At 43.8% G+C, this 21,030-nt stretch overlaps 1 protein-coding gene across 1 annotated transcript in view; it reads right to left on the minus strand.

The window, feature by feature from the left end:
• map3k22 (mitogen-activated protein kinase kinase kinase 22) overlaps positions 1-10,294 on the minus strand; it is a 68,569-nt gene extending 58,275 nt beyond the window's left edge. The window contains exons 1-2 of the mRNA XM_031836463.1: positions 10,139-10,294; positions 9,929-10,032 (exon numbers count right to left, since the gene is read on the minus strand). The gene's annotated coding sequence lies outside the window, so the exon portion shown is untranslated. The remainder of the gene's footprint in view (positions 1-9,928; positions 10,033-10,138) is intronic.
• Positions 10,295-21,030: the final 10,736 nt, after the last annotated feature.

Raw genomic sequence — 21,030 nt, forward strand, 5'->3', positions numbered from 1 at the left:
CACACACACACATTCTTTCAGCTCTCTTACATCACTCATTAAATAAACATTTCTTTATCTGTCTCTCAGGGTATTTCCCCACTCCTCTCATCAGAGCAGAACAGTGGAGAGGCAGACAGAGAGGCAGACACACACACAGAGACAGAGAGGCACAGAGAGAGAGAGAGAGAGAGAGGCACAGAGAGAGAGAGAGAGGCACAGAGAGGCACAGAGAGAGAGACAGAGAGAGAGAGAGAGAAAGCAAGACAAAAGGCAGAGAGAGAGAGAGAGGCAGAGAGAGAGAGGCAGAGAGAGAAAGCAAGACAAAAGGCAGAGAGAGAGAGGCAGAGAGAGAGAGAGAGAGGGAAAGCAAGACAAAAGGCAGAGAGAGAGAGGCAGAGAGAGAGAGAGAGAGAAAGCAAGACAAAAGGCAGAGAGAGAGGCAGAGAGAGAGAGAGAGAAAGCAAGACAAAAGGCAGAGAGAGAGGCAGAGAGAGAGAGAGAGAGAGACAGGCAGAGAGAGAGAGAGAGAGAGAGAGAGAGAGAGAGAGAGAGAGCAAGACAAAAGGCAGAGAGAGAGAGAGGCAGAGAGAGAGAGGCAGAGAGAGAAAGCAAGACAAAAGGCAGAGAGAGAGAGGCAGAGAGAGAGAGAGAGAGACAGAGAGAGAGAAAGCAAGACAAAAGGCAGAGAGAGAGGCAGAGAGAGAGAAAGCAAGACAAAAGGCAGAGAGAGAGGCAGAGAGAGAGGCAGAGAGAGAGAGAGACAGAGAGAGAGAGAAAGCAAGACAAAAGGCAGAGAGATGAGAGATTGAGAGAGCTACAAAGAAAGAACAAGTTAGTTCTCTTTAACTGCATCCCCCACCAGCTCTGAACACCATGACATCATGTTTACATAATTATTCTCAGAAGGAGCCACAAGAAAACATCTCTCCTCCCCTCCTCAGGAACCAAGAAAACATCTCTCCTTCCCTCTCTACTCTCCTCTCCTTTAGAACCAAGACAAAATCTATCCTCTCCCTCCCCCAGAGCCAAGACAACACACATCTCTCCCCTCCCTCCCCTCCTCCAGAACCAAGAAAACATCTCTCCTTCCCTCTCTACTCTCCTTCAGAACCAAGAAAACATCTCTACTCTCCTCTCCTTCAGAACCAAGAAAACATCTCTCCCCTCCCTCCCCTCCTCCAGAACCAAGAAAACATCTCTCCTTCCCTCTCTACTCTCCTTCAGAACCAAGAAAACATCTCTACCCTCCCTCCCCTCCTCCAGAACCAATAAAACATCTCTCCTTCCCTCTCTACCCTCCTCTCCCCCAGAGCCAAGACAACACATCTCTCCTCTCCTCCAGAGCCAAGACAACACACATCTATTCTGATTATCAAAGTTAACATGTTTGTCACAACTCCAGAACACTCTGTTTCCATTCTCCAATAAGGCAGCCTGCAACACACAAACACACATCAACAAACAGACCAGAGAGAGACAGAGACAGAGAGAGAGTTGACGCTAACCAATAAAACCAGGCCTCTGTTGGGAGTGCCAGTAGTGATGCCAGAGTTTAGCGATGAAGACTTTACATACAGATGACATCATTGAAAAAACTGGAGACCTACTGCCAGTGTATTACAGACCGGCGACCTACTGCCAGTGTATTACAGACCGGCGACCTACTGCCAGTGTATTACAGACCGGCGACCTACTGCCAGTGTATTACAGACCGGCGACCTACTGCCAGTGTATTACAGACCGGCGACCTACTGCCAGTGTATTACAGACCGGCGACCTACTGCCAGTGTATTACAGACCGGCGACCTACTGCCAGTGTATTACAGACCGGCGACCTACTGCCAGTGTATTACAGACCGGCGACCTACTGCCAGTGTATTACAGACCGGCGACCTACTGCCAGTGTATTACAGACCGGCGACCTACTGCCAGTGTATTACAGACCGGCGACCTACTGCCAGTGTATTACAGACCGGCGACCTACTGCCAGTGTATTACAGACCGGCGACCTACTGCCAGTGTATTACAGACCGGCGACCTACTGCCAGTGTATTACAGACCGGCGACCTACTGCCAGTGTATTACAGACCGGCGACCTACTGCCAGTGTATTACAGACCGGCGACCTACTGCCAGTGTATTACAGACCGGCGACCTACTGCCAGTGTATTACAGACCGGCGACCTACTGCCAGTGTATTACAGACCGGCGACCTACTGCCAGTGTATTACAGACCGGCGACCTACTGCCAGTGTATTACAGACCGGCGACCTACTACCAGTGTATTACAGACCGGAGACCTACTACCAGTGTATTACAGACCGGAGACCTACTACCAGTGTATTACAGACCGGAGACCTACTACCAGTGTATTACAGACTGGAGACCTACTACCAGTGTATTACAGACTGGAGACCTACTACCAGTGTATTAGTTACCAGTCTACCATCTCTCTGGCTGAGTAGAAACATCTCCCCCTGATAGAACCCTGCCGTCTACCATCTCTCTGGCTGAGTAGAAACATCTCCCCCTTGATGGTAGACAGCAGGGTTCTATCTCTCTGGCTCAGTAGAAACATCTCCCCCTGAGATGAAGCTAACAGGCCATCTATAGATTAGAGCTGTTCTTTTCATTACACTAGGATGTTGGTGACATGTTATCACAAACACATTCACTGTGTTTTCCCTCCCATATTAAGCCATGCAGAGCAGGACTTGGTTAAATTCCAGTGACAAGAGATGCTAGTTAGGAACGGCACAGTCTCATGATTCGGTTTATTTTTGAAAGCTTCCCCATGGAAAAATACCCAGCTTAGGACAAGTTATCTTCATCCTAGAGTCATTTCAGGAAGGTTAACAGAAATTCAAAAAATAAATATTTGAAAAAAAAGCGCCATATTTTTTCAATAAACTGAAAAGTCCATTTATGAAGTTTAAATTCAAATCACTTCTTGAATTGACCCTACTGCAGCGGCTTATACAGTCTTATCGCTGCTACTCCCCAACGAGCTCGGAAGAGGCGAAGGTCGAGTCATGCATCCTCCTAAACATGACCCTCTTAACCGCGCTTCTTAACACCCGCCAGCTTAACCCGGAAGCCAGCCGCACCAATGTGTCGGAGGAAACACTGTTCAACTGACAACCGGGGTTCAACCTGCAGGCGCACGACCCGCCACAAGGAGTCGCTAGAGCACAATGAGCCAAGGAAACCCCCCTACGGCAAAACCCTCCCCAAAGCCAGACGCGGGGCCAATTGTGCGCCACCCTATCGGACCTCCGGTCACCACCGGTTGTGACACAGCCGGAGATCGACCGCGGGTCTGTAGTGACGCCTCAAGCGCTGCGATGCAGTGCCTAGTTTCAAGGTACGACAAGTTGAGCATTCTTTTATGGGTCTTTGGGCACCAATGTTGTGCTGAACTGTCAGTTGACTAACCTCAACCTGTCTGTTGCTCTGAACAATGTGTCAGACTCCTTTGTCGTATTTCATCAATGACCCGTTTTGACCTCTGGCCCGCAGTTGAGTGGATGTCCTTTGGTGGTGGACCATTCTTGAAACACACGGGAAACTGTTGATCATTAAAAAACCCAGCTGCATTGCCGTTCTTGACACAAACCGGTGCACCTGGCACCTACTACCAAACCCAGTTCAAAGGCACTTCAATATTTTGTCTTGCCCATTCATCCTCTGAATGACACACATACACAATCCATGTCTCAAATGTCTCAAGGCTTGAACATCCTTCTTTAACCCGTCTCCTACCCTTCATCTATACTGATTAAAATGATCATGTTATTATATATATATATATATGCAAGTCCTGCCTCTCCCATCTCCTCATTGGTTTATAGAAGCAGGTACCCACGTGCCATCTCCTCATTGGTTATACCCACGTGGGTGATTGAAAGACGTTTTGCTGGTAGTCAAGGTAATACTACGAAAGTTTAGATGCCAATCACCATATAAGTTCAAAGATGAAAAAGCCTGGAAGGAAGAGAGATGACTAGAAATTATTTGGTTGACTGTTTTGTGTGTGGATTAATTGGCAGAGTAGAGGACCTTGTGCATTTCAGGTCAAACAACAACTCAATGTTTATATCCCAGGACACATTAGCTAGCAAGGGCAAGCTAACTAGCTAAATTGCCATAAATGTTTTTCGAACTGTTCCCAAATTAACGTGGTTTGTTTTGATATTTTAACCTGGGTGTCGTGATCACATTTGGTGTGGGGGGACAAAAATACACGTATGCATGATGAGCACGCGTGCAGCCGGTTTGGGTTCCGTGTAAGAGAGGAGTTTTCTATACAGGTCAATGTGAGAGTGTTGAATTTGGTTAACAAAAATGTAATGGCTTATTTTCTACTTGTGGCTTATTTGAGCGAATAGAAGTTTTGTAAATTATTAGGTTGTTGCCAGTGTACTGGTAAACAAAAAAACCCACTTCATATCTGAGTTGTGCCTCTCATTGGCTAGAATGGTCCCACCTGATCTTGCCTCCTCCCACCTGATCTTGCCTCCTCCCACCTGATCTTGCCTCCTCCCACCTGATCTTGCCTCCTCCTGACTGCATTACATTTCTGAAGCTTTTTATTTTCATCGTTAGAGCGGCCAGTGGAGTATCTGGCCAATATAACGGATAGTCTGTGGCTCTAGTCTCTGCTGCTGCAGTGAAATTCATTTATAGAAAAAATGGGTTCCTTGTGGTTAAATGACTCCACAGCTCTCCAAAAGACAACCCTTTTATTAGAAAAGTAAAACAGCCTTTTCTAAAGAAAGTTATCTACCTTCCTGTTGTTTTCTGTAGCGCTTAATTATTTATTTTTTTCCCTCCAACATTCTATTAGGTTTGGCTTTGGACTGAGGGAATGCATAATCAGAAATGATTTCAAGCGCAAATGAACATTGTGACACCACTATTACGTCATGCCGTCATCTAGAGACAAATGGAGCTACCAGCTGCTGCTTTCCTTGAAAAATAGTTGGCAACAGTGGCTGTACTCTGCTGTGCTGAACTCTGCTGTGCTGAACTCTGCTGTGCTGAACTCTGCTGTGCTGAACTCTGCTGTGCTGAACTCTGCTGTGCTGAACTCTGCTGTGCTGAACTCTGCTGTGCTGAACTCTGCTGTGCTGAACTCTGCTGTGCTGAACTCTGCTGTGCTGAACTCTGCTGTGCTGAACTCTGCTGTGCTGAACTCTGCTGTGCTGAACTCTGCTGTGCTGAACTCTGCTGTGCTGAACTCTGCTGTGCTGAACTCTGCTGTGCTGAACTCTGCTGTGCTGAACTCTGCTGTGCTGAACTCTGCTGTGCTGAACTCTGCTGTGCTGAACTCTGCTGTGCTGAACCATCTATGATTGGATCAGATTTGGTCTGGTCCGGACCAACCAAATGTGGTCATGTTTAGGGGCCATGTGGTCCAATGTGGTCATGTTTTGTGAACTACAGATCAGGGACCCATGATGACATTCATATCCATCATTATGTTGTTGTGAACTACAGATCAGGGACCCATGATGACGTTCATATCCATCATTGTGTTGTTGTGAACTACAGATCAGGGACCCATGATGACATTCCGTTACCAGGTGTAAATCCACTTCTCTTACTGTAGTTAGAGTCAAGGTGTCATAGCTGACACCCCATTACTTCTGCAGACATCTTGAAATGAATCTTAATTCACAGCAAATATTTAAACAGGGTTTTTAGAAAACATGGACAGAAATTCTGTTATCAAAAACTTTGAATTTGCACAGTTCTTCAAGTAAATGCATTCCAGTAAAATGTATTTTAGTAAAATGTTTAAATGTTTAAAAAGTCGTCCTTGTGCATGGAGTTGTATGGTTTGTTAAACTCTGAAATCAATGTATTTTGTTTGGTGTCTCAGCGCAATGCCAGTACCGTGGGGGTGGTGTCTGGTCACTAGGGACGATCAGACTCCGGTGATGTCACCAGAGGAGAGGCTACAGTACCGGGGACACGCAGTAGAACTAAACACTGTTACCACGGAGACAGAAGCCTAAACACTCCAGCTCACGACTATCCTAACTCCTCAGAGCGCTCTCTTTCTCTTCCTCTGAATCAGATGTGTACTCACGCAGAAGCCACGGGGAGATTGTGGTGAGAGTTCATAGCAAGGCTAAAGGAGAGTTTCTAGGGGGAGAACAGCACTTTTCCATGAGTGTGTTAAGTTAGTGTCAGCGTCTCTAGAAAGATTAAATCTATTCAAAGACCCTGGAAATATACTGAACAAAAATAGCAATGAAACATTTAAGATTTCACTGAGTTACAGTTCTTAAGAAAATCTGTTAATTTAAATGCATTAATTAGGCCCTAATCTTTTTTTCTTCTTTATATTTAACCTTTATTTAACTAGGCAAGTCAGTTAAGGACAAATTCTTGTTTTCAATGATGGCCTAGGAACAGTGGGTTAACTGCCTGTTCAGGGGCAGAACGACAGATTTGTACCTTGTCAGCTCGGGGATTTGAACTTGCAACCTTCCGGTTACAACGCTCTAACCACTAGGCTACGCTGCCGCCCCGGCGATACAGGTATGCCAGTAAGTATCTGGTGTGACCACCATTTGCCTCGTGCAGCGTGACACATCTCCTTCTCATAGAGTTGATCCGGCTGTTGATGGTGGAATGTTGTTCCACTCCTCTTCAATGGATGTGTGAAGTTGCTGGATATTGGCAGGAACTGGAACACACTGTTGTATGTGTCGATCCAGAGCATCCCAAACATGCTCAATGAGTGACCTGTCTGAGTATGCAGGCCAGAACTGGGACACGCTGTCGTACACGTCGAGCCAGAGCATCCCAAACATGCTCAATGGGTGACCTGTCTGAGTATGCAGGCCAGAACTGGGACATTTTCAGCTTCTAGGAATTGTGCCCAGATCCTTGTGACATGGGGCCTTGCATTATCATGCTGAAACATGAGGTGATGGTGATGGATGAATGGCACCACAATGGACCTCAAGATCTCGTCATGGTATCTCTGTGTAATTGTCATCGATAAAATGCGATTGTGTTGTCTGTAGCTTATGCCTGACCATACCATAACCTCACCATGGGGTACACTGTTCACAACGTTGACATCAGCAAACCACACGACGCCATACACATGGTCTGTGGTTGTGAAGCCAGTTGGACGTTCTGCCAAATTCTCTAAAACGACATTGGGGCCGGCTAATGGTAGAGAAATGAGCATTCAATTCTCTGGCAACAGCTCTGGTGGACATTCCTGCAGTCAGCATGCCAATTGCACACTTAAGACATCTGTGACAAAACTGCACATTTGAGAATAGCCTTTTATTGTCCCCAACACAAGGTGAACCTGTGTAAAGAGCATGCTCTTTAATCAGCTTCTTGATATACCACACCTGTCAGGTGGATGGATTATTTGGTAAAAGAAAAATGCTCACTAACAGAGGATGTAAACAAATTTGTTCACAAAATGTTAAGACAAATCAGCTTTTTTGAGCATTTGAAACATTTCTGGGATCTTTTACTTCAGATCATGAAACATGGGACCAACACTTTATATACGCGTTTATATATTTTTGTTCAGGGAAGGGACAACGGAGTCAAGTCGAGCCATTCGTTTAAACAAGAAAAGATGACAAGGTCCTAACTATTAACTAGCCTAGAGCTAGTCTGCCCTCCTCACCTCGACCAGGGAGTGTGGAGAACCCCACCTCACTGAGACCAGGGAGTGTGGAGAACCCCACCTCACCGAGACCAGGGAGTGTGGAGAACCCCACCTCACCGAGACCAGGGAGTGTGGAGAACCCCACCTCACTGAGACCAGGGAGTGTGGAGAACCCCACCTCACCGAGACCAGGGAGTGTGGAGAACCCCACCTCACCGAGACCAGGGAGTGTGGAGAACCCCACCTCACCGAGACCAGGGAGTGTGGAGAACCCCACCTCACCGAGACCAGGGAGTGTGGAGAACCCCTCCTCACCGAGACCAGGGAGTCTAGAGAACCCCAACTCAGAATGCTAGTCTGTCCTCCTCAATGACACCAGGGAGTCTGGTTAGACTGTAAACTCTCCTTCCAGACTCACATTAAGTATCTCCAATCCAAAATTAAACACATGATTCCATATGTGTTATTCCATAGTTTGATGTATTCACTATTATTCTACAATGTAGAAAATAGTCAAATAAAGAAAAACCCTTGAATGAGTAGATGTGTCCAAACTTTGGACTGGTCCTGTATAATCATGTATAGGCCAGGCTCACAGTCCCTACAGAGACACAGCAGGAAAAGGGGACGACAGTTCTCAGTGAGGAGTCAGTAGGAAAAGGGGACGACAGATCTCAGTGAGGAGTCAGTAGGAAAAGGGGACGACAGTTCTCAGTGAGGAGAGGAGACAGTAGGAAAAGGGGACGACAGTTCTCAGTGAGGAGAGGAGACAGTAGGAAAAGGGGACGACAGTTCTCAGTGAGGAGAGGAGACAGTAGGAAAAGGGGACGACAGTTCTCAGTGGGGAGAGGAGTCAGTAGGAAAAGGGGACGACAGTTCTCAGTGAGGAGAGGAGACAGTAGGAAAAGGGGACGACAGATCTCAGTGAGGAGTCAGTAGGAAAAGGGGACGACAGTTCTCAGTGAGGAGAGGAGACAGTAGGAAAAGGGGACGACAGTTCTCAGTGAGGAGTCAGTAGGAAAAGGGGACGACAGTTCTCAGTGAGGAGTCAGTAGGAAAAGGGGACGACAGTTCTCAGTGAGGAGTCAGTAGGAAAAGGGGACGACAGTTCTCAATGAGGAGTCAGTAGGAAAAGGGTTAGACAGTTCTCAGTGAGGAGTCAGTAGGAAAAGGGTTAGACAGTTCTCAGTGAGGAGTCAGTAGGAAAAGGGTTAGACAGTTCTCAGTGAGGAGTCAGTAGGAAAAGGGTTAGACAGTCCTCAGTGAGGAGTCAGTAGGAAAAGGGTTAGACAGTTCTCAGTGAGGAGTCAGTAGGAAAAGGGTTAGACAGTTCTCAGTGAGGAGTCAGTAGGAAAAGGGTTAGACAGTCCTCAGTGAGGAGAGGAGTCAGTAGGAAAAGGGTTAGACAGTTCTCAGTGAGGAGAGGAGACAGTAGGAAAAGGGGACGACAGTTCTCAGTGAGGAGAGGAGTCAGTAGGAAAAGGGGACGACAGTTCTCAGTAAGGAGAGGAGTCAGTAGGAAAGGGGTTAGACAGTTCTCAGTGAGAAGGGGAGACAGTAGGAAAGGGGTTAGACAGTTCTCAGTGAGGAGGGGAGACAGTAGGAAAGGGGTTAGATAGTTCTCAGTGAGGAGTCAGTAGGAAAGGGGTTAGATAGTTCTCAGTGAGGAGTCAGTAGGAAAAGGGGACGACAGTTCTCAGTGAGGAGAGGAGTCAGTAGGAAAAGGGTTAGACAGTTCTCAGTGAGGTTAGGAGTCAGTAGGAAAAGGGTTAGACAGTTCTCAGTGGGGAGAGGAGTCAGTAGGAAAAGGGGACGACAGTTCTCAGTGAGGAGAGGAGACAGTAGGAAAAGGGTTAGACAGTTCTCAGTGAGGAGAGGAGTCAGTAGGAAAAGGGGACGACAGTTCTCAGTGAGGAGAGGAGACAGTAGGAAAAGGGTTAGACAGTTCTCAGTGAGGAGACAGTTCTCAGTGAGGAGACAGTAGGAAAAGGGTTAGACAGAAGAGAAGAGTTGGAACATAAATTTAAATTTAAAAAATACAACCCCACAGGGCAGGTATTGGTTGGGGAACACAGCAGCCAATGACAACCAAATTGAACAGAACCACAGCCAATGGCAACAGTCAACTGGTCCGTGGCTTGTGGAGGAGAGGTGTGGGAGGAGAGGTGAGGGCAATCTGACCCTAAAAACTGGGAGGGTTGATTTCCATCCAGACTTACTAAACAAATAGGCGACATGAAAGATGGATATTGCAGACTGCCAAAGGCTACAGTTTTTATTCAGCATGAATGCTCACCTTGTTACCCGGGTGTCTTCATTCTTCTGAAAACACTTCATGAGGATTATCGATCGTATTGCTGTTACAAACCACCATGGACAGACAGGAAGAATGGCGAAAACCTGCAGAGAGAAGAAGACCCAAACCCTAAACAGTTACATCCGGAAGCTGCGCTCAGTTCATGTACAGTTAGCGAATAAAACTGCAAAACAAAAAGCTTCTATTCACCCTGGTAAAACCTTTAAATATAATGTGCTCTCTCCCAGGTAAATAAATAATCCACTGGTGACCTCTGGACGTCCCTCGAAAGCTTCAAAAGATCAGCTCTCTTTGAGAAGAAAGTTTCTGTCTCTCCCCGCTTGTCTTCTCTTCTTCTTCTACTTTTTTAAAGCTTTTATTTGGCGGACTACATCCGAAACGGTGTATTGCCGCCACCTACTGGATGGGGTAAAAACAGAACTCTTGTGTTCTCTTCCCTTTCTCACAACACTGAGCAGCAAGTCGTGCCGCATTCACATGCTAGTTGGAACTAGGACATTAGGAAAATTCCGACTTTCTGATTCGTTAAACGGTTTCCGTAATGAATACACCCCTGGTGTCCGCAAGAACATGAATGGGAAATGACGACGTGGATGGATCCACTTTGAGGTCAAAATCCACAAACTGTGGTATCTGCTGCCCTCCAGTGAATGCATGACATGGGGCCCCAGACAGAGTAGAGACAGACAAACATTTTAATTCAAGTTCAAGTTTAGACTAACAAGTCATTTGATCCCTTATATAATTTATTTGACATGCTATAAATTATTGGCCTTGCCCATTTACATTTGGGACTGATCAAATCTAAATATATTTGTCACATGAGCGGAATACAACAGGTGTAGTAGACCTTACAGTGAAATGCTGAATACAACAGGTGTAGTAGACCTTACAGTGAAATGCTGAATACAACAGGTGTAGTAGACCTCACAGTGAAATGCTGAACACAACAGGTGTAGTAGACCTTACAGTGAAATGCTGAATACAACAGGTGTAGTAGACATAACAGTGAAATGCTGAATACAACAGGTGTAGTAGACCTTACAGTGAAATGCTGAATACAACAGGTGTAGTAGACCTTACAGTGAAATGCTGAATACAACAGGTGTAGTAGACCTTACAGTGAAATGCTGAATACAACAGGTGTAGTAGACCTTACAGTGAAATGCTGAATACAACAGGTGTAGTAGACCTCACAGTGAAATGCTGAATACAACAGGTGTAGTAGACCTTACAGTGAAATGCTGAATACAACAGGTGTAGTAGACCTTACAGTGAAATGCTGAATACAACAGGTGTAGGTAGACCTCACAGTGAAATGCTGAATACAACAGGTGTAGTAGACCTCACAGTGAAATGCTGAATACAACAGGTGTAGTAGACCTTACAGTGAAATGCTGAATACAACAGGTGTAGTAGACCTCACAGTGAAATGCTGAATACAACAGGTGTAGTAGACCTCACAGTGAAATGCTGAATACAACAGGTGTAGTAGACCTTACAGTGAAATGCTGAATACAACAGGTGTAGTAGACCTCACAGTGAAATGCTGAATACAACAGGTGTAGTAGACCTCACAGTGAAATGCTGAATACAACAGGTGTAGTAGTCCTCACAGTGAAATGCTGAATTAAACAGGTGTAGTAGACCTCGCAGTGAAATGCTGAATACAACAGGTGTAGTAGACCTTACAGTGAAATGCTGAATACAACAGGTGTAGTAGACCTCACAGTGAAATGCTGAATACAACAGGTGTAGGTAGACCTCACAGTGAAATGCTGAATACAACAGGTGTAGTAGACGTTACAGTGAAATGCTGAATACAACAGGTGTAGTAGACCTCACAGTGAAATGCTGAATACAACAGGTGTAGTAGACCTCACAGTGAAATGCTGAATACAACAGGTGTAGTAGACCTTACAGTGAAATGCTGAATACAACAGGTGTAGTAGACCTTACAGTGAAATGCTGAATACAACAGGTGTAGGTAGACATTACAGTGAAATGCTGAATACAGCAGTTGTAGTAGACCTTACAGTGAAATGCTGAATACAACAGGTGTAGTAGACCTTACAGTGAAATGCTGAATACAACAGGTGTAGTAGACCTCACAGTGAAATGCTGAATACAACAGGTGTAGTAGACCTTACAGTGAAATGCTGAATACAACAGGTGTAGTAGACGTTACAGTGAAATGCTGAATACAACAGGTGTAGTAGACGTTACAGTGAAATGCTGAATACAACAGGTGTAGTAGACCTTACAGTGAAATGCTGAATACAACAGGTGTAGTAGACCTCACAGTGAAATGATGAATACAACAGGTGTAGGTAGACCTTACAGTGAAATGCTGAATACAACAGGTGTAGTAGACCTCACAGTGAAATGCTGAATACAACAGGTGTAGTAGACCTTACAGTGAAATGCTGAATACAACAGGTGTAGTAGACCTTACAGTGAACTGCTGAATACAACAGGTGTAGTAGACCTTACAGTGAAATGCTGAATACAACAGGTGTAGTAGACCTTACAGTGAAATGCTGAATACAACAGGTGTAGTAGACCTCACAGTGAAATGCTGAATACAACAGGTGTAGTAGACCTTACAGTGAAATGCTGAATACAACAGGTGTAGTAGACGTTACAGTGAAATGCTGAATACAACAGGTGTAGTAGACGTTACAGTGAAATGCTGAATACAACAGGTGTAGTAGACCTTACAGTGAAATGCTGAATACAACAGGTGTAGTAGACCTCACAGTGAAATGATGAATACAACAGGTGTAGGTAGACCTTACAGTGAAATGCTGAATACAACAGGTGTAGTAGACCTCACAGTGAAATGCTGAATACAACAGGTGTAGTAGACCTCACAGTGAAATGCTGAATACAACAGGTGTAGTAGACCTTACAGTGAACTGCTGAATACAACAGGTGTAGTAGACCTTACAGTGAAATGCTGAATACAACAGGTGTAGCAGACCTTACAGTGAAATGCTGAATACAACAGGTGTAGTAGACCTTACAGTGAAATGCTGAATACAACAGGTGTAGTAGACCTTACAGTGAAATGCTGAATACAACAGGTGTAGTAGACCTCACAGTGAAATGCTGAATACAACAGGTGTAGTAGACCTTACAGTGAAATGCTGAATACAACAGGTGTAGTAGACCTTACAGTGAAATGCTGAATACAACAGGTGTAGTAGACCTTACAGTGAAATGCTGAATACAACAGGTGTAGTAGACCTCACAGTGAAATGCTGAATACAACAGGTGTAGTAGACCTCACAGTGAAATGCTGAATACAACAGGTGTAGCAGACCTTACAGTGAAATGCTGAATACAACAGGTGTAGTAGACCTTACAGTGAAATGCTGAATACAACAGGTGTAGTAGACCTCACAGTGAAATGCTGAATACAACAGGTGTAGCAGACCTTACAGTGAAATGCTGAATACAACAGGTGTAGTAGACCTTACAGTGAAATGCTGAATACAACAGGTGTAGTAGACCTTACAGTGAAATGCTGAATACAACAGGTGTAGCAGACCTTACAGTGAAATGCCGAATACAACAGGTGTAGTAGACCTCACAGTGAAATGCTGAATACAACAGGTGTAGTAGACCTCACAGTGACATGCTGAATACAACAGGTGTAGGTAGACCTCACAGTGAAATGCTGAATACAACAGGTGTAGTAGACCTTACAGTGAAATGCCGAATACAACAGGTGTAGTAGACCTCACAGTGAAATGCTGAATACAACAGGTGTATTAGACCTCACAGTGACATGCTGAATACAACAGGTGTAGTAGACCTCACAGTGACATGCTGAATACAACAGGTGTAGTAGACCTCACAGTGAAATGCTGAATACAACAGGTGTAGTAGACCTCACAGTGAAATGCTGAATACAACAGGTGTACTAGACCTCACAGTGAAATGCTGAATACAACAGGTGTAGTAGACCTCACAGTGAAATGCTGAATACAACAGGTGTAGTAGACCTCACAGTGAAATGCTGAATACAACAGGTGTAGTAGACCTTACAGTGAAATGCTGAATACAACAGGTGTAGTAGACCTCACAGTGAAATGCTGAATACAACAGGTGTAGTAGACCTCACAGTGAAATGCTGAATACAACAGGTGTAGTAGACCTCACAGTGAAATGCTGAATACAACAGGTGTAGTAGACCTCACAGTGAAATGCTGAATACAACAGGTGTAGTAGACCTCACAGTGAAATGCTGAATACAACAGGTGTAGTAGACCTCACAGTGAAATGCTGAATACAACAGGTGTAGTAGACCTCACAGTGAAATGCTGAATACAACAGGTGTAGTAGACCTTACAGTGAAATGCTGAATACAACAGGTGTAGTAGACCTTACAGTGAAATGCTGAATACAACAGGTGTAGTAGACCTCACAGTGAAATGCTGAATACAACAGGTGTAGTAGACCTCACAGTGAAATGCTGAATACAACAGGTGTAGTAGACCTTACAGTGAAATGCTGAATACAACAGGTGTAGTAGACCTTACAGTGAAATGCTGAATACAACAGGTGTAGTAGACCTCACAGTGAAATGCTGAATACAACAGGTGTAGTAGACCTTACAGTGAAATGCTGAATACAACAGGTGTAGTAGACCTCACAGTGAAATGCTGAATACAACAGGTGTAGTAGACCTTACAGTGAAATGCTGAATACAACAGGTGTAGTAGACCTTACAGTGAAATGCTGAATACAACAGGTGTAGTAGACCTCACAGTGAAATGCTGAATACAACAGGTGTAGTAGACCTCACAGTGAAATGCTGAATACAACAGGTGTAGCAGACCTTACAGTGAAATGCTGAATACAACAGGTGTAGTAGACCTTACAGTGAAATGCTGATACAACAGGTGTAGTAGACCTTACAGTGAAATGCTGAATACAACAGGTGTAGTAGACCTTACAGTGAAATGCTGAATACAACAGGTGTAGGTAGACCTCACAGTGAAATGCTGAATACAACAGGTGTAGTAGACCTCACAGTGAAATGCTGAATACACAGGTGTAGTAGACCTCACAGTGAAATGCTGAATACAACAGGTGTAGTAGACCTTACAGTGAAATGCTGAATACAACAGGTGTAGTAGACCTCACAGTGAAATGCTGAATACAACAGGTGTAGTAGACCTTACAGTGAAATGCTGAATACAACAGGTGTAGTAGACCTCACAGTGAAATGCTGAATACAACAGGTGTAGTAGACCTTACAGTGAAATGCTGAATACAACAGGTGTAGTAGACCTCACAGTGAAATGCTGAATACAACAGGTGTAGTAGACCTTACAGTGAAATGCTGAATACAACAGGTGTAGTAGACCTCACAGTGAAATGCTGAATACAACAGGTGTAGTAGACCTTACAGTGAAATGCTGAATACAAAGGTGTAGTAGACCTTACAGTGAAATGCTGAATACAACAGGTGTAGTAGACCTTACAGTGAAATGCTGAATACAACAGGTGTAGTAGACCTCACAGTGAAATGCTGAATACAACAGGTGTAGTAGACCTCACAGTGAATGCTGATACAACAGGTGTAGCAGACCTTACAGTGAAATGCTGAATACAACAGGTGTAGTAGACCTTACAGTGAAATGCTGAATACAACAGGTGTAGTAGACCTTACAGTGAAATCTGAATACAACAGGTGTAGTAGACCTTACAGTGAAATGCTGAATACAACAGGTGTAGGTAGACCTCACAGTGAAATGCTGAATACAACAGGTGTAGTAGACCTCACAGTGAAATGCTGAATACAACAGGTGTAGTAGACCTCACAGTGAAATGCTGAATACAACAGGTGTAGTAGACCTTACAGTGAAATGCTGAATACAACAGGTGTAGTAGACCTCACAGTGAAATGCTGAATACAACAGGTGTAGTAGACCTTACAGTGAAATGCTGAATACAACAGGTGTAGTAGACCTCACAGTGAAATGCTGAATACACAGGTGTAGTAACCTTACAGTGAAATGCTGAACGGAATACAACAGGTGTAGTAGACCTCACAGTGAAATGCTGAATACAACAGGTGTAGTAGACCTTACAGTGAAATGCTGAATACACAGGTTGTAGTAGACCTCACAGTGAAATGCTGAATACAACAGGTGTAGTAGACCTTACAGTGAAATGCTGAATACAACAGGTGTAGTAGACCTTACAGTGAAATGCTGAATACAACAGGTGTAGTAGACCTTACAGTGAAATGCTGAATACAACAGGTGTAGTAGACCTCACAGTGAAATGCTGAATACAACAGGTGTAGTAGACCTTCACAGTGAAATGCTGATACAAACAGGTGTAGCAGCCTTAAATGGAAAGGTAGGGCCCTCACAGTGAAATGCTGAATACAACAGGTTTAGTAGACCTCACAGTGAAATGCTGAATACAACAGGTGTAGTAGTACCTTACAGTGCAATGCTGAATACAACAGGTGTAGGTATGACCTCACAGTGAAATGCTGAATACAACAGGTGTAGGTGACCCTTACAGTGGAAATGCTGAATACAACAGGTGTAGTAGACCTCACAGTGAAATGCTGAATACAACAGGTGTAGTAGACTTACAGTGAAATGCTGATACAACAGGTGTAGTAGACCTCTCACAGTGAAATGCTGATAACACAGGTGTAGATAAGTATACCTTACAGTGAAATGCTGAATCAACAGGTGTAGTAGGACCTCAACAGTGAAATGCTGGAATACAACAGGGTGTAGTAGACCTCATCCAGTGAAATGCTGAATACAACAGGTGTAGTAGACCTTACAGTTGAAATGCTGAATACAACAGGTGTAGTAGACCTCACAGTGAATGCTGAATACAACAGGTGTAGTAGACCTTACAGTGAAATGCTGAATACAACAGGTGTAGTAGACCTACAGTGAAAATGCTGAATAAACGTGTAGCTGACCTACAGGAACATGCTGAATACAACAGGTGTAGTCGACCTCACCAGTGAAATGCTGAATACAACAGGTGTAGTAGACCTTACAGTGAAATGCTGAATACAACAGGTGTAGTAGACCTCACAGTGAAATGCTGAATACAACAGGTGTAGTAGACCTCACAGTGAAATGCTGAATACAACAGGTGTAGTAGACCTCACAGTGAAATCTGAATACACCAGGTGTAGTAGACCTTACAGTGAAATGCTGAATACAACAGGTGTAGTAGACCTTACAGTGAAATGCTGAATACAACAGGTGTAGTGACCTCACAGTGAAATGCTGAATACAACAGGTGTAGTAGACCTTACAGTGAAATGCTGAATACAACAGGTGTCGTAGACCTCACAGTGAAATGCTGAATACAACAGGTGTAGTAGACCTTACAGTGAAATGCTGAATACAACAGGGTAGTAGACCTCACAGTGAAATGCTGAATACACAGGTGTAGTAGACCTTACAGTGAAATGCTGAATACAACAGGTGTAGTAGACCTCACAGTGAAATGCTGAATACAAACAGGTGTAGTAGACCTTACAGTGAAATGCTGAATACAACAGGTGTAGTAGACCTCACAGTGAAATGACTGAATACAACAGGTGTAGTAGACTTACAGTGAAATGTGAATACAACAGGTGTAGTAGACCTACACGTGAAATGCTGAATACAACAGGTGTAGTAGACCCTTACAGTGAAATGCTGAATACAACAGGTGTAGTAGACTCACAGTGAAATGCTGAATACAACAGGTGTAGGTAGACCCTTACAGTGAAATGCTGAATACAACAGGTGTAGTAGACCTTACAGTGAATGCTGAATACAACAGGTGTAGTAGACCTTCACAGTGAAATGCTGAATACAACAGGTGTAGGTAGACCTTACAGTGAAATGCCTGAATACAACAGGTGTAGTAGACCTACAGTGAAATGCTGAATACAACAGGTGTAGTAGACCTCACAGTGAAATGCTGAATACAACAGGTGTAGTAGACCTTACAGTGAAATGCTGAATACAACAGGTGTAGTAGGTAGACCCTTACAGTGAAATGCTGAATACAACAGGTGTAGTAGACCTTACAGTGAAATGCTGAATACAACAGGTGTAGTAGACCTCACAGTGAAATGCTGAATACAACAGGTGTAGTAGACCTCACAGATGAAATGCTGAATACAACAGGTGTAGTAGACCTTCACAGTGAAATGCTGAATACACAGGTGTAGTAGACCTTACAGTGAAATGCTGAATACAACAGGTTGTAGTAGACCTTACAGTGAAATGCTGAATACAACAGGTGTAGTAGACCTTACAGTGAAATGCTGAATACAACAGGTGTAGTAGACCTTCACAGTGAAATGCTGAATACAACAGGTGTAGTAGACCTTACAGTGAAATGCTGAATACAACAGGTGTAGTAGACCTCACAGTGAAATGCTGAATACAACAGGCTTGTAGTAGACCTTACAGTGAAATGCTGAATACAACAGGTGTAGTAGACCCACAGTGAATGCTGAATACAACAGGTTGTAGTAGACCTTACAGTGAAATGCTGAATACAACAGGTGTAGTAGACCTCACAGTGAAATGCTGAATACAACCGGTTGTAGTAGACCTCACAGTGAAATGCTGAATACAACAGGTGTAGTAGACCTTACAGTGAAATGCTGAATACAACAGGTTGTAGTAGACCTTACAGTGAAATGCTGAATACAACAGGTGTAGTAGGACCTCACAGTGAAATGCTGAATACAACAGGTGTAGTAGACCTTACAGTGAAATGCTGAATACAACAGGTTGTAGTAGACCTCACAGTGAAATGCTGAATACAACAGGTTGTAGTAGACCTTACAGTGAAATGCTGAATACAAGGTGTAGTAGACTACAGTGAAATGCTGAATACAACAGGGTGTAGTAGCCTTACAGTGAAATGCTGAATACACAGGTTGTAGTAGACCTCACAGGAATGCTGAATACAACAGGTGTAGTAGACCTACAGTGAAATGCTGAATACAACAGGTGTAGTAGACCTCACAGTGAAATGCTGAATACAAACAGGTGTAGTAGACCTACAGTGAAATGCTGAATACAACAGGTGTAGTAGACCCTCACAGTGAAATGCTGAATACAACAGGTGTAGTAGACCTTACAGTGAAATGCTGAATACAACAGGTGTAGTAGACCTCACAGTGAAATGATGAATACAACAGGGTTGTAGTAGACCTTACAGTGAAATGCTGAATACAACAGGTGTAGTAGACCTCACAGTGAAATGCTGAATACAACAGGTGTAGTAGACCTCACAGTGAAATGCTGAATACAACAGGTGTAGGTAGACCTTACAGTGAAATGCTGAATACAACAGGTGTAGTAGACCTTACAGTGAAATGGCTGAATACAACAGGTGTAGTAGACCTACACAGTGAAATGCTGAATACCAACAGGTGTAGTAGACCTTACAGTGACAATGCTGAATACAACAGGTGTAGTAGACCTCACAGTTGAAATGCTGAATACAACAGGTGTGTAGTAGACCTTACGTGAAATGCTGAATAAACAGGTGTAGTAGACCTACAGTGAAATGCTGAATACAACAGGTGTAGTAGACCTCACAGTGAAATGCTGAATACAACAGGTTGTAGTAGACCTCACAGTGAAATGTGAATACAACAGGTGTAGCAGGACCCTTACAGTGAATGCTGAATACAACAGGTGTAGTAGACCTTACAGTGAAATGCTGAATACAACAGGTTGTAGTAGACCCCCCTCCCTACAGTGAAAATGCTGAATACAACAGGTGTAGTAGACCTTACAGTGTAAATGCTGAATACAACAGGTGTAGGTAGACCTCACAGTGAAATGCTGAATACAACAGGTGTAGTAGACCTACAAGTGAAATGCTGAATACAACAGGTGTAGTAGACCTTACAGTGAAATGCTGAATACAACAGGTGTAGTAGACTCACAGTGAAATGCTGAATACAACAGGTTGTAGTAGACCTTACAGTGAAATGCTGAATACAACAGGTTGTAGTAGACCTCACAGTGAAATGCTGAATACAACAGGTGTAGTAGACCTCACAGTGAAATGCTGAATACAACAGGTGTAGTAGACCTTACAGTGAAATGCTGATACAACAGGTGTAGTAGACCTTACAGTGAAATGCTGAATACAACAGGGTAGTAGACCTCACAGTGAATGCTGAATACAACCGGTGTAGTAGACCTTACAGTGAATTCTAATTACAACAGTTGTAGTAGACCTCACAGTGAAATGCTGAATTACAACAGTGTTTGTAGTAGACCTTACAGTTGTGGTGAAATGCTGAATACAACAGGTGTAGTAGACCTAATGCTGAACAGGTTGTAAGTGACCTTACAGTGAATGCTGAATACAACAGGTGTAGTAGACCTCACAGTGAAATGCTGAATACAACAGGTGTAGTAGACCTCTACAGTGAAATGCTGAATACAACAGGTGTAGTAGACCTCACAGTGAAATGCTGAATACAACAGGTGTAGTAGACCTCTACAGTGAAATGCTGAATACAACAGGTGTAGTAGACATCACAGTGAAATGCTGAATACAACAGGTGTTAGTAGACCTACAGTGAAATGCTGAATACAACAGGTGTAGTAGACCTCACAGTGAAATGATGAATACAACAGGTGTAGGTAGACCTTACAGTGAAATGCTGAATACAACAGGTGTAGTAGACCTCACAGTGAAATGATGAATACAACAGGTGTAGTAGACCTCACAGTGAAATGATGAATACACAGGTGTAGGTAGACCTTACAGTGAAATGCTGAATACAACAGGTGTAGTAGACCTTACAGTGAAATGCTGAATACAACAGGTGTAGTAGACCTCACAGTGAAATGCTGAATACAACAGGTGTAGTAGACCTTACAGTGAATGCTGAATACAACAGGTGTAGTAGACCTCACAGTGAAATGCTGAATACAACAGGTGTAGTAGACCTTACAGTGAAATGCTGAATACAACAGGTGTAGTAGACCTTACAGTGAAATGCTGAATACAACAGGTGTAGTAGACCTCACAGTGAAATGCTGAATACAACA

Source organism: Oncorhynchus kisutch, linkage group LG11 (assembly GCF_002021735.2).
Source record: "Oncorhynchus kisutch isolate 150728-3 linkage group LG11, Okis_V2, whole genome shotgun sequence".
NCBI lineage: Eukaryota > Metazoa > Chordata > Actinopteri > Salmoniformes > Salmonidae > Oncorhynchus > Oncorhynchus kisutch.